This window comes from Quercus lobata, chromosome 3 (genome assembly GCF_001633185.2).
Source record: "Quercus lobata isolate SW786 chromosome 3, ValleyOak3.0 Primary Assembly, whole genome shotgun sequence".
Taxonomy (NCBI): Eukaryota; Viridiplantae; Streptophyta; class Magnoliopsida; order Fagales; family Fagaceae; genus Quercus; species Quercus lobata.
Window position 1 is genome coordinate 38,811,526 of NC_044906.1, and position 15,638 is coordinate 38,827,163.

The window sequence follows — 15,638 nt, forward strand, 5'->3', positions numbered from 1 at the left end:
ACATTGACTCCTGGAATAAGTTGATTTCTGTAAATTAGTTAGGTTAACTTAACCCTAAAATAACCTATTTATTAAATGGATTGTGTCAACCCAACATGTCCCGTTTATTAAAAAGGTTATGCGAGTTTCGTGTTGTGTCAACTCATTTAATAAACATTTCGTGTTACGGTTGGGAGATCCTAACACAATTAATAATTGTGTTATATTCATGTCAATCTATTTAATCGAATACTCATAAATCAACACTATAGAAACACAACTCATGAGCACTAATTGCCACCCTAGACAATGCATTAGAATATTGTCAACATGATTACCTACAAAATTTTAAAACACTATGGCACTACATCCAATACATCATGTCCGGAACTTCATAGTATAATGGTTGAGTAGAACCAAAATTCCCCCTAATGATAGTTTTTATGTAATGCTTAATTCGGATGCTTCTGGTCTATATTCTCTAAGGCTTTCAGCCAATACTTCACCTTTTTTTGCTAGTTAATGTTTTAATATATTCCCCTTTTAACCAAAAAAAAAAAAAAAGAGTAGAACCAAAATTTAGACATATCTTGGACACAATTCAATTAAGCTCTCACCACCGCTACTTCTAGTCTTCTACCCATGCCCATTCTGAAGCAATTCTGCACTTATGGGTAGTACACACACAACTGCACACCATCAACAGATGCACCTCACCTCTACTACATGATCTTGTACCTTTATGAACATTTGTTAGGGACACCTCATAATTATAGTCAATTGAAAGTTTTTGCATATGCATGCTTTATTCATCTTTAACCCAATAAGTGCACTAATAAGCTCTAGCCACACTCTGAGTTGTCGTAGTACTTGACAATGACTCATAATCGATTTCACAAGTCTAGTGATAGGTTAAACCCTCTTGAATCCAACACTTCTATTCTAAATCCAACCAAACTTTTTTCTTCACCTTATCAAAGAACTTGACATCTTTTCCCAACGATCATCAATGCCTATGTTATACTATTTAAATCATATACTCGGATGAATAAAATTGAAATTTTAAGAGACATACTATTCATTCCTTTTTGGTGCTCTTGAGGCCCGGGAAATTGAGTTCACATTTACTTTTAGTAGAAATACAAGAAATTACCATGAAAAAGTAAAACAATTAAAAAGAATTTTACAATACAATTGAAGGTTCAATGATAATCTATCATAAGATACATATCTTGTGGAACAACCAAATCACATTTATAAAATAATCTCTGCATGTGTAACTGTCATTTGAGAGAGAAGGGAGGCATATGACTTAGGATTGTCTTATGTGTTTGATATGTCGGGAATAAATGATGTAAAATGGGCCTACAAAAAAAGAAGAAGACCCAAAATTTCTGATGAAAAATCAAATTAGAAACCAAAGAAGTCGAATTCAGGTGGTGGAACCCCACTGCGTTCGGTTGCATATAGATTATAAATGTTTTCTTTTTAAAGTTTTTGGCGTGTCATTGTTTGTGTTCGGTGGAATCTCATCATTTTATAATACAGCCATTTAGATGAGAATATTTTCCTACCATCATGCATGGCTTTTATAATTTATATTATCACGAGTTTGCGGTTATATTCACAATATCAGCCAAGTGCAAATACGCCAAAGGAATAACTATATAACGGCTATATCCCATTTCTTAATTATTATTTTTTTCCTCTTTTTTTTAGATATTTTATACGCATATATTTAATTAATTAGTCTTATATTATCCAATCCTTAATTTAGGAAGAAGAATGAGAAAAGTAACGTCTTGATTATATTATTCTCATAATTATGAATAACTCTTTTAATTTTCTTGCCAAACAAATATTATAGTTCCCATGCTAGCCCTATTTTAAACGTATTTCAAAATTCGTTTTTATGATGTCTTTGGGTAAATTTGAAGCCATTTTTGGCATTGGGACCATAAGTTTAAGCTGTATAGAATACTTTGCTTCTTCTTCTATTTTTTTTTTTTTTTTTTTTTTTTTGACTAAGCTACTTGAACCACAAATTAATCCTTGTGATATGAGAAATTCTCCCACATGTGCCAAAAATAATTCTCTTCTTTCTTTTTTTTTTTCGATTCAAACTAGCTATAAACCTATTAGAGGTGAGTAGTGACCAACTATTTATATAAAGGCTCAGGTCAAATTATCCCTTGTGCACTTATTCCAACTCGAGTTAATAGCCAACCAAACTAGGGGAACATACTTTGTTCTTTTTGTATATGTGATATTCTCCCAATTAAATGTTAATGTACTGATTATAAAAAAAATAAAAATAAAAATAAAAAAAGGATTATCAGAAAGTTTAATGTTAATGTTTTTGTGCCTATGGATGCATGTTTCAACCTTAACTAGCTATAGCTAGAAAGACATAGGAATAAAAATTTCTCTCTACATTTGATAGGCTACTAATGTAATTAAGCTCAAAAGTTTCATGGTCGTCACACTCTTATTTTTTTTAATGTTATTTTTTGTTCCTATGTTTACATTCAATGAACAGCTAGCTAAAAATAAGTTGTTTATTGCTAACAATAATTTTACATGATAGTGTCTGTTGTAAGAGTTTTTTTTTTTTTTAAATGAAAATAACTTGGTATAGTGGACAATGCTTGACTTATAAGCAGTTTGGTCACACCGAAAGGTATGTATGTCACTAAAAAAATTCGTAGAAAACATTATTTTTGTACCCTTTATCCCCCGTAGCCTTGTTTGCTACGAATGCACTTATTATAATCTATTCAGAAGCGAGACACTCTGCTTCATACTAAAATATTGTATTATTAGGAAATTATTACTTTCTGCCAAAGTAAGGAATAATAGTGTTAGAGAAGTTATGTGAATTCATTCCACAAACTATGAAATGGATTTTTTTTTTTTTTTTTTAATCTGATATAAAATGGATTGCCTATTTCTACGGCGAAGAGACAGATTAATAATGCATGTGAACTAATGCCATTGCTGTCAAGAATCAGGTTGTTGGGATATTAGGATACACCTTTGAAATGAAGAGATCTCCACAATCTTAAAAGCTCAACGAGAATGTGATCGGTTACTTAACGAGAATTTTTGTTTAATTTGTAGGTTTTGTGTGACTTTGAAGTAATTAGAAGTTCTCTTCTCAAAAAATTAAAAAAAATAATACTGTATATATATATATATATATATAATTTAATATAAAATAAAAGAAGAAGAAGTTCAATACTTTTTGGATTTTAATGATATGCCTCACAAAACAATGTTAGTTAAACACCTAGCAAGAATCTCAAAAGATCGGATATTAATAGTTATGTTATCAATTACATGTTTAAATTTTAAGTTTTTGTAATCTAAAATTGTACATAAAAAATAAGTTTATAGATTTAATAGTAAATAACATCTAATTGACACGAAATTTGATATGTTTGCTAAAAACATAAAAAATATACAATTTAACTGTCAAATTTTTATAATACATAACCATTTCTTTATCTTACAAAATTGAGAACTCTGTACACCATGTAGAGCCAAGGGTTCAATGGGAGAGAGGGGGGGTCGACGTGCGGCAATTACCCTCTAGCCCTACCAATACCTTTCATGAACAAGTTAACTTGAGAGTTCAAGCCAAGGATGTCAATACCGTACCGGAGGCCGTACCGGTTTGGCCACCGGTACGATATATTTCGGATACCGGTCAATACCGGTGTACCGTTTCGGGTTTACCGCTATTTTTTATATTTATAAATATAAATATATATATTTATATATATATATATATATATATATATTTATATGTATGTATGTGTTTGTGTATATATATATTATAATAAATATAAAAGTTTACCATAAAATATTTCCTCAATTTAGAACTAGTTATTCATGGTTTTAGACTTTAGTATCAATTAAAAGGGAAAAAAAATAAAAAAATAAAATAGAAAGCTTAAAAGTTACCATTGCATATTAAGAAAACAAATAATACTAATAAGTTAATACAAATAAGTTACCATTTTGTCCTAACAAAAATTCAAAAATTACAAAACTTAAAAAAAAAAAAAAAAAAAACTTTTTTCTGTACCGGCCGGTACGCCCGGTACCGGCCGGTATTGCCCGAAATTGGCCGGTACGGCCGGTACGAGGCCGGTACGCCCGGTATTTTTTCCGGTACGAAACAGGGGGGTCGAGTGTACCGGATTGCTGGCCGGTACGGTATATTCCGGCCGGTACGTCCGGTACGGTACGGTATTGACATCCATGGTTCAAGCAGAATGAGAGGCGGATTTCTCCAACCCAATTTGATCGAATCAAATCACAAATTAGTCTAAAACCAACTTGTACTTGGTCCAACAAGTTTAACTAAAATTTATTTCAAACAGGTTTAAATGAAACGATTGTTTTAAAAACTTTTGAGGTTTAAATGAAACATTTATAAGTTTAAGGTTATGAAACATACTCAAAACTCTAAGGTTTAAAAATCATTTATCCTAAATATTTTATCTCTTTTGAAGACAAGCTCGGCCACTATTTATACACATGATCTGGTTTGACATAGACTATGGATAGATTGAGATAAGCAAAGACTATTAGAAAGTAAAGAAACACAAGGGCCAGTGACTCTGCGTATGTTGCTTAAAGAACAATGGATCGATGTGGGGTCACAAATGCAAACAGTGCTAAAAAAGTGAAGGATGATCACAAGGGTGTTTTAGCCGTTAGGGCCACCTGCATATGCATATATATATTTGCATTGGATACACATCTATTATATTTAATAAAGTCTTCTGAAGTGTCATAAACACAGTTGAAATCCTTGACTTGGTGCTGAATTGTTAAATATATCTAAACCAAACCAAACCCAACCCCTACTGGTTGAGACCTGAGAGAGTAGTAGGTTTCACGAGTCTTTGTTTTGACCCCCTGAAATCGGATGGCCATGTTTCCTTCTAATTTTTTAGTGGCTCCACACGCAATCTTTCAAAGCAAAGAAAGGGCACTATTTTTGAGAAAAATTTGATGTTTCGCACCATACAAATATGCTGTCTGAGCAGCCAGTCAGTTACCACAATCAACTGCAACATCAATCTTGGTTTTATAACATATGGAATGTGGATAACCTTTGCGATTGACATACTTTTGGTTTGGTTATTTTTGTAATTTCACGTATATCTTATGAAATTTTAATAATAAAAAAATATGATGAGTTTTTTTTTTCCTATAATTTGATGGTTGGGAGGAGAAAGATTTGGATTGTAAATATCTCGATTAGAAACATCATAATATGCCTGTTGGACCACAAGATTTCTTGACGATATGAAATATCTAATTTTTCATTCTTGTTATCAAATATCTTGAGGGCAATTATTAATTAAGGTAGAATGTCAATATAATCCAATCCGATTACTTATTTCAAACAATCAAATTATTAGGAATAAGTTGATTCAAAGCTCGTGATTCATTGGCTAACATTTTATGGCGTGTAATTGCAGGAGGGGCTAAATCATCCATCCACATCAGGTTTTCCTTTTTATCATGTTTTCCTTAAAGTTTATAGTTGTGCAAATAAAGTTGTAAAAAGAGGACGAGCAAGCAAGTAGAGTGAAAGGAATGTGACAGTTGTCCATCTTTGGGACAACATATATTTGGGTATAAGTTCATTGTACACTATTTTTGTGTAAACTCTCTTTATATAAATAAATACGGTAAATGCAATTAACCTCTCTTAAATTTGTGCTAATACTAATCAAGTCTAAGACTATTTAAAATTGACTAATCCTTAAACTCAACTTATTCCATAATTTGTTAATCATTTTCTCTTTTTTAATCATATTAATTACCAAGTTGATTAATTTTGAAAAGACTAATATTTTTTTTTTTTTTTGCAACTATTGAAAAGACTAATATTATTTATATTTTACCCTAATAAATAATTTTTGTTATCTAGGGGGCTCTCATGAACAAATATCGAGTGAGAGGTGGATAACAATTAGATACGTATCACTATCACCGTTTACTAAAATGACCCGGTGAAGAAAATGAACAAAATGAAAAGCGGACCACTTTGGATACTGAACACGTTACTGAAAATAGTCCCCACCCCCTTTAGAACTTAGCTGAACCATTTAATACGGCACAGAAACATTAGAGAAAAAAAGGGGCTCGATTTCTTAGATGGCAGCCAAACATCCCCTACAACCCCAAAAAAAAAAAAATAGTAATATTTATAGGGTCATGTTAACGAGTGTCCTTAGGGTACTAGTTAAGAATCTAGTTAGAAAAAGTTTTTATGAGGAAAAAAAAATTAATGTTTTGACAGCTTTTTTCATTTCCCAGAAAAGTGATGTCAAAAATTTTTTTAACTGAATTCTTAACGAGTATCCTAACATTTCCCATATTTATATGAAGGATTTTGCTAATGTGTGTGTTAAAAACATACAATAACTAACTATTTTTGAAAAAAATACTTTTTTAATTTTCGAGAAAATGTTTCCTAATGTCATGCTAACGAATATCCTTAAGGCACTGGTTAAGAATCTAGTTAAAGCAAGTTTTATGAAAAAAGGAAAAAAAAACAATTAATGTTTTGATATTTTTTTTCATTTCACATAAAAGTGATATCAAAACTTTTTTTAACTAAATTCTTAATGAGTGCCCTAACATTTCCCATATTTATATGAAGGATTTTGCTAATGTGTGTATTAAGGACACACAATAACTAACTATTTTTGAAAAAAATACTTTTTTAATTTTCAAAAAAAAATTTCCAAAAATAAATACATTAACCAGATCCTTATATAAATCATTCTAACTAGTATTATTAAAACAGTAATTAATAAACTGTTATATAAAAATTTTAAATAACATATAAATAAAAAATATATAAAAATACGTGTAATATTTTTTAAAAATTAAAAACATATATTTAATCTTCTTAAACAGACGACCAAAGTGACGAAAACACCCATTTATGCAGGTTCATATTACTGTTTTGTGTCAGAATCTCCTCGTGCAGTAGTATCTTTTTAAGTGTATCAACGGCTAGTTATTTGTCCTATTGACTGTGTAATAAAATAAGGGTTGTGCGGTGCCCGCTAAGCACAAATATTTTTACTTTTTTCTGACACAAATTTTGTTTTTTTTTCCTTTTATGTCAAGTTTTCAGTTTTGTAGGTACTTTTTGAGATTTGTTTTTACTTTTTTTTGACAAATTTTATTTGTCTTTCTGAGTCTGTGTCTCTGACTCTATTTGCCGCTTCCAATCCAAGTCTGACTCATCACTCGTGCCCCTCTTCTTGTGCGTTTACTGTTTTTACCCTCATCCTCTGTACTTCTTCAATTTTGTCTTACATTTTAACCCTGCATGAAATAAAAAATAAAATTTTTGATTTCTTGTTTTATTACTAAGATACTATTATCAAATAAATAAATAAAAATATTATTAGTACTTCTTCTCAAAAAAAAAAAAAAATATATATATATATATACACACACACATACACACATACTATTAGTAGTTTAGTACTACTTAATGTCATGAATCTTGTGATTTGTATTTTTTTTTTTTTTCCCTTTACTACTTAGTCGTACATAATATATATGATTTCAATTTAAAAACTAAAATATTTGCATTGTGTATAATAGTAAGTGCGTAATAGATATTGTTCATACTTTATATTATATACTTCTTTACAATATTCACATTATTAAATTAGCTTTACATATCACAGGTTCTATGGTTTGGATGGAAGATATCCCACCACACTTTTTGGCTGTTTATCAAGCCAACTTAGTTTTGATTCTTTAATAAAATCATCAACTTTCTTCTCGAAAAAAAATATTAAATTGATTTTTTTTTTTTTTCAAAATTTTAAACTATCAAGTGTGGGCACAAATTCTCCATTAACAAGTGAGACCCAAGCATGAGATTTTTAACATTTTAAATGAGAGATATAATGGAGGGTCTAGAGGCAAGGCGCTTGAATTAAAAATCTCTTACTTTGACCATGTTAAATTACTAATTCTAACCTACATACTTATTCAAAATTTGGATCAAGTGATCAAATTCATTTCTTTTTATTTTATGTTGAGCTAAACCTACTAGTAAAACTTTAACCAAAAGAATCACATGCAATATATTAATTTTTTCTTTTCTTTTATGATTCGAAAGTTGAGAGGAAGATTTAAACTCTAAAAATCTCTGTTGAAAATACAAAGAGAAAACAATTGACCTACAAGTCTCTTCGCTAATATATCGGATTTCAAATCTAAACTTTTTGACAAATGCAAAAATCAAATGAATTAATGAATTTTTAATTAATGATGTCATTATTGCGAATTTGATTTAAATGAGAACAAATATGAGGGCGGATATGTGTGTTTGGAAGCATCTAACTCTAAGCTACTTTGAATATTAGTAGAATATTTCTTTTGTGGTGAGCTGGGAGTTCACACTTATAAACATTATCCACTTATCTTTTTCATTCATTTACTTGAAAAAAAAACAATTTTCGTTTTTAATTTTCTTTAAAAAATCTCATTTAATAAGTGGTAATAATTGTGGTGACTTTTTTGTAGTATTGTGAAACAATAATCATTTTTTCAATCATTGCAATTTCGCACAAATTTAAGAAAAAGCTAATACATGTATAGACTGGTAGATTGCAAAGAGCTCAAGAAGTCAAAAAGTCTCATATATTCTGCCAAAATATAAAAATCACCGAAAGAAGTTATATATATTTTGACCAACCCCTTTTACATATATTTATTACTTTAAAAAATAATAATTCCCCTTTTTAGTTTTGGATTGAACATCCATATGTCATGCTCAACTCAACTCCAACTAGAAATCATTGGAAGAGCGATACTAGAAACACCAATTTTTCACAATTATCTTATATATCAAAAGTTTTGTAGTTTAATTGACACATTTTCATGTATAAAGTGCTTGGGAGACTGTGGGGAAAGGATTCAAGTTGTAGGTTAACAGCATATTGTAATTATTTCTAAATAAAAAATTGTAATTAATTAACGGTTTATTTCACATAAACTTATTACTTTTTCTTTACCACTTGTAATCAAATACATTATATATATATGGCCAAAAAAAAAAAGTGTTGTTTTAAATTTTTTCCGATCGAAATCGAAATAGCAAGTACCAAACTTTTGGACCCCATGATCAAAGTTGTATTAACACTAGAGGTCTCAAATCAAGAGATTCTATTACTATAGTTGATTTGAAAAAAGGAAGAATTTTTTTTCTTTGTAGGAGAAAAAACAATCTAGACCACAATGAGTTTATTAGGTCACACTGTCACCGTAATCAAACAGGCTCAAGCATCTCAATCAGAGCGACAAATGCGTCAAAGTTAAATCTGCCTTGGAATCAACAAAATTAATGTGCCTTAAATTTTCCCAGCGAATAACCAACCGCTCCACCCTAACCGATTGCTTTACATGCATGCCTTTGTACAAACTTTCAACGACCTCCTACTATGTTGCCTGTCAAGTCAATACTAATTATACCCCCTTCACAATAATGCATTCATGACATTTCATATTTTAGTCATGTTAAAAACACCGAAAAAATCAACTACTTTTTTCAATCTTACATAACTTTTTAGATAGTTTTTCTAATGTCGTATTATTTGTTATAATTCCATAAAGCGGTCAACTGTAAACAATTATTTTCTTGTATGAACTTGTTACTTTTTCTCACAATTTATAATCAACCGATTTAGAATTGCAGTAAAAATTATAATACAAAAATTGTGCCCTTAAACTTTTTCTTTAAAGTAGTGTCCTCAGCTTGGCTGGGCCACAACACAAAAATTGTGCCCTTAAACTTTTTCTTTAAAGTAGTGTCCTCAGCTTGGCTGGGCCACAACACAAAGGACACCCGTTTGGTAATGTTGTTCTAATAACGTTATTTAAATATTGTGAAAATACGTATGAGTGAGAAAGTATTGTGGAAATGCGTGTTATATCGTTTAAACAAAGAAAATTGTTATTCAAACAACGTTACCAAACACAAACAGGCTCAAAATCACATAAATGGTGTGAAAAAGGTGAAAGTTCTATGAAATATACCCTTAGTGTCGAAATACTTTTCCTTAACATTTTTGGCTATGTTCTACGCCGCCCCGACTTTCTTTTTTTTTTTCTTTATTATTATTATTATTATTATTGAATTTCTGCCTCGACTTATTCATTTGAGCCCATGTACCCTATATATGGTTGGTTCACCTTAGCCGTTGGATATAAATCTTGGGTAACACCCACAATCACAGGAGGAAAATGGTTTCCACACACCAAGAAGCAAAGATGAACGGCTTGGATTAACTAGAGGATCTAATTCTCGGGATGCCCAAGGTATAAATTTCTTAGCTCACGTGCATCGTATCCACGATTGTGCAATGTGCTTAAAGCATTAGCCTCTATGCGCCTAGGGATCTCATATATATAAAGATCCCATTGATAGCAAGGTCCCCCACGCACCTAAACCAAAACCCATGCAAATTATAAAGTTTACAACTTTAGAGTAAGCAAATTTCCTGTCACAATTTTATGTACATAATTATAAACAGCAAAATAAACAAAATTGTATGTGTATATGAAAGTGATTATATATCAAGTTAGGATAAAAATTATAAGAGATTAAAGAATATTGTACTTCCAAATTTTACTTTTCTAATCTCAATATGCGACATCATCATATTATATATTAAACAATAGATACAATTGCACTCAATCAATTTTAATTTCATTTGAAAATTCAACTTAATTATGAATTTATTGAAATATTATTAGATGTGATAGGATGTATTAAGTTTTTAAGTAAAAAACTGAGGTGATAATCTCTTATCAAATAATATAAAATATAAATTTTACATTTTATCTTTAACATAAATTTATCCTTACCAAATTTGGATAATAAAACAACTTGCATGCAAATTCACCAATATGGCAATATTGTGTCCGTCTAAGAAAGGACATATAAACGTTGAGTCCTTTCCCATGCAGGTGTGCACGTTTCCCTATACAAAAGAGAAGCCAAAAACTTTTACCACAAATCTCTCTTTTAACAACATCTATTTTTAACTTTTTCCTTCTTCTTTTTTTTCTGTTTGGTTACATAAATCAAACAAAAATTGTCTATTCCTTTCCTGCGCGTGAAAAGTAGGACCCACGTATAAAGTGTTGGGTCCCGCCAGCCCCAGACACACAGAGAGTCATAAGGAAGAGAGAGAGAAAAGGTGACGCCGTTCTCGACGGACGTTAATGAGAGGGAGAATTGGCTTTATGTCTTTCACTTTTTAACGGGATTGGACAGGCCGATGCGATCCCCATGATTAACGGCGTTAACTTCGCGGTATAGACTACAAGCCTGGATGCCATAAATTACGCTATGAAACGAAACTCTTATCTATTTTTCTCTCTCCTACCACGTACTACACCAACCAATTACAAAAAGTTTTCTCAATTTGTAGGCCGTTTAGGTTTTGAATGGGACCCAACATGAGGTAACGGCTAGTTTTTTGTTGACGTGGAGAAGATAGGATGTGACATTGTCGCGTCAGCTGCATGTTGAGTGAGCCTCAGTCTGCGGCAGTAAGAGCAACGGTGCACGATAATAAATAATGAAGTTAATAAGTGGGAATTTGGGTCTGATTAAAACCAGTTTATTTTATTGATATTGAAAATTTTTTATTGAAAGTAATATAAATAAAAGAATCTGGTTAATGTGTGTTCTTAGGACACATATTAGTAAAATTCTAAATAAAATTAAAGATAAAAGTTAATTGAAATAGTACAATAAGACCCATAAATAGTACCAAAAAGTACAGTGAAATCCACGAATAATAGTAAAAATAAGTTGAATAGTAAAATAAATTGACAAAAATAATTTTTACCAAACAAACTCTTAATTTTCAGTAATTCTACGTATACTTTCATAAATATTTTTTTTTGTAATTCTACGTATACTTTCATAAATATTTTTTTTCCAAAATTGTATAAATTGAAAATAATTGAGAAAAGATCAAAAATAAAATAATAATTGAGAAAAAATGGTAAATCCGTATAACATTGACAAAAAGAACTTGTGCCAAGACCAACCAGCCATACTTCGCTTTCCAAGTAGAGGCATCTGCCATCTTATTGGCTGTTCAACTCGCAAAGGCTGAAAATTGGGATGAGATTATCTTTGAAGGAGACGCCAAGGCTTACTTTGACCCCTTCTTTGCCCCCCTTGATTGGGCCATTAGCAGTATTATTAGTAACATCAAAGTGTCAAAGAGTTTTTTTTTTTTTTTCCTTCTTCTTGTCTTTTTTATTTAGGTTAAGAGAGATTGTAATACAATTAACCATGCGGCTGCTATGCTCTCCATCAGCTCTTTTTAATCATTTTATTTTAATAATTACCATCTTTCAGACATCCTTATGACTGCTTGTAATTAAGGTTGACTGCCATTTTATTTTCTTTTGATTAATAACATTGATATATGTTTATCAAAAACAAAAAGAAAATCACAAAATCAGAGTCTACCTATCATATATAATAATTGTGATAAGAAAAAGAAAAAGAAATTAAAGAAGATATGAATTCAAACAATAGATATCAAATACCAAATAGAGTTCTAGTATATCACTAGGCTATCACTAAAACCCATTTTCATTTTTTAGTAATGGTAAATGTATCCCCGAACTCTCCAAGTTGTCTGAATGGCAAAGAGAATGTAAAATACATCTTTTTCTTTCTTTCTTTCTTTTTTCTTTTTGTGTCTCTAGCAAGGCTTAATAATGAAACAAGATTTCTTATACATTTTTTAAATGGTTTTTTAAGTGAGATTCCTGATTGGTATTGTTTTTAGTGTAATAGCAGATTCATACGTGAGTGATTTCTCAAAATAAAAAATAAAAAATTCATACTGGAGTAATGCTATATCAATAAGAATTTGTTGAACAAAATTGTGTCCTTATCCTTACTTGTTAATGAGAATTGTCTACTAGTGAACCACATTAAAAACAAAAGATTGCTTGTATCCTTGTGTACAATAATTAGGTATAATTCGTTTGGTGGAGTATATCAAAATTTTCAATTAAATTTAAATATATGCTTGCATCAATTAATGATCCAACATATCACACCTAGGTATAATTCGAAACATAAATATTATTATCTTTTATAAGAACAATAAAAGATAATTTAATTGGAGAATCCAACATATCACACCTAAATAACTGTACCAAAGTTTACCTTAATAAAAATTAAAATGTATGTATAGATTTGATTGGGTTAGTTAGGTTGGGTTTAGGGTATATATTTTCCAATCCAACCTAAGTTTTAACAACTTTCATATTTTTGTAAATTACTTTTAATTTCATTAAATTTACCGTTCAACTTATGACCCATTAGTTGAATTCAACTACAAAAAAAAAGGACTAATCTATGGCCCCGCGTTTAAAACGCGGCTTTTGTTTTTTCATTAAGCCGCGTTTTTTAAAAATGCGGCTTTAGTCCGTCTGGGGCCGCGTTAAAAAACGCGGCCTAATGCCCCCGCGTTTTGTAGTGGAACTTTCGATCCAATGACTCAAAACTTAAGCTGAGTCAAGTTTGGATTTGAATTTAATGTTTGAATACTAGTAGAGGAAATCTATCTAGAATTTCACACATAAAGTATGAGTATTTAATAAGGTGTGACATTCACCAATAAATAATAAAAACTTAAATGTATGAAGTTATAGTTCAAATCAGCTGCCAAGTTCTTTCTTAAAAAAATAAAAAATAAAAAGTTCAAATTAGCTGTCAAATTCGTAACTTCTGGATTTAATTTTAGTATAAAGTGCGAATGCATGCACACACACACACACACACACACATATATATATATATATATATCAATTAATCGTCACCAAAATTGTTCTCAAATTAAAATTTGTCAAGCACGTAAATTCTTGCATTTTTTTCATAGATTGACCAATCTAGAACTAGTAGGGTAATTCACCTAGACGTTTTAAATTCTTGAAATGCTCTTTAATTCCATAATTGACTAGATTAAACTTGTGCTACAATCAAAACTTTTTTTTTTAATAATTATTATCCCTTTTGAGAAGAGAATCAATAACAAAATTGAATACAAAGCGAATGAAGCGATGAAGAGAGGTTTCTCAAAAAATAAAGAGAGAAAATTCATATTATTTGTGACTGTATGTTGTGACATAATATGGATGACAAAGTAGCTGTATCTACATCATGAGGCAAAATGGAAATGATGTATAGGATCTTATGCTATTAAGTAGACAAATTTACAAATTTACTCAGCCATCTAATGTCTAGGGACTATGTGAGTGATGAGAAGTGAGTTCAACTCATAGATATGAAACATTACAAGGGTGTCAATACCATTGAATTATCACTTGAACCCCCATAATAGTGAAAATTAGATGTTTATCTTGAAGAGATATAGAACAATCTAAAATAAAGCCAACATGTTAGATATACAAGGTTTTTCACAGCATTTTCAATATAACTTATGAAAGTGATATGTTGTAATTGAAACAATATTAATATTTATAGGACCTTGGCCACCAATAATTCCACATTTACTAGTGCCAATCACAATAAGCCACTTTGAGAGTTAAAAAGTCATAAAAATTTTTGTATCACTAAATTGATAGAAAAACAATAAGATATGTTCAAAAATAGATGCTCTACTTGATTAGTATGAGAAGGAATCCAAAACAATAAGAAATGATATGGAGAAGATTTAGTTAATTCAACTAATAAAATATGTTGTTGTTATTGGTTATCACCATAATAAGTGGATGAGAGGGATTGAAATCTAAGTTCTTTTTTATTGAGAGAATTGGACAATTTCATTAAGCTATAAGGCTCCTTAACACTAATATAGAGCATATTATTGTTATACCAAATACATTGAATTACATATTTCTGGCTAAAGGGGCCATTTAGGTGAATTAGAAGGAGGATTCTTCCATGATGCAAGCACTAAGAAGGGCAAAAGGCAATGGAAAAATTAGTATATTACCCTGTTACCGTATTTTATTTTATTTTTATCTTAAAAAGAATAAAAGTTTAGGGAAAAAGTTCAGAATTTATAACGTATATTTTGCCATTAAAATATTAAGAAGTGTGAAACCAGCTCATTGGCTTGCTTTATATGATGGTTTTGGGTCCATTTAGAAAAGTTTAGTCCGTTAATAATTAGTTGCAATTATGGTTATGTGTTGCTTGTCTAAGGTTTATTTATTTTGTATAATACGATGCATGTGATGTAAGTGTGGAGTTGGTATCGCCTCTACTCTACCATTTTTTGCGTTGCATTTTATACCCTATCAATCATAATTTGTTATGTATTTTTTTATATCTTTTTTATAAAATAACCAAAGTTAAAAACAGATATAATAAAAAAAAATCATATACATGACATATAATAATTGATAAAAATACACATAATTAATTTATATTGTAACATCATTCTATTTCTGCTAAGAATTTTGTAAGTCAACTTACATTTTTTTTGTATTCAAAAAATAAATAAAACATTCAAATTTAAATTTCTTCTTCTTCAATTATTAACTTAAAAAAAATAAAAATAAAAACCTCGTGGAGGGGGGGGGGGGGGGGGGAG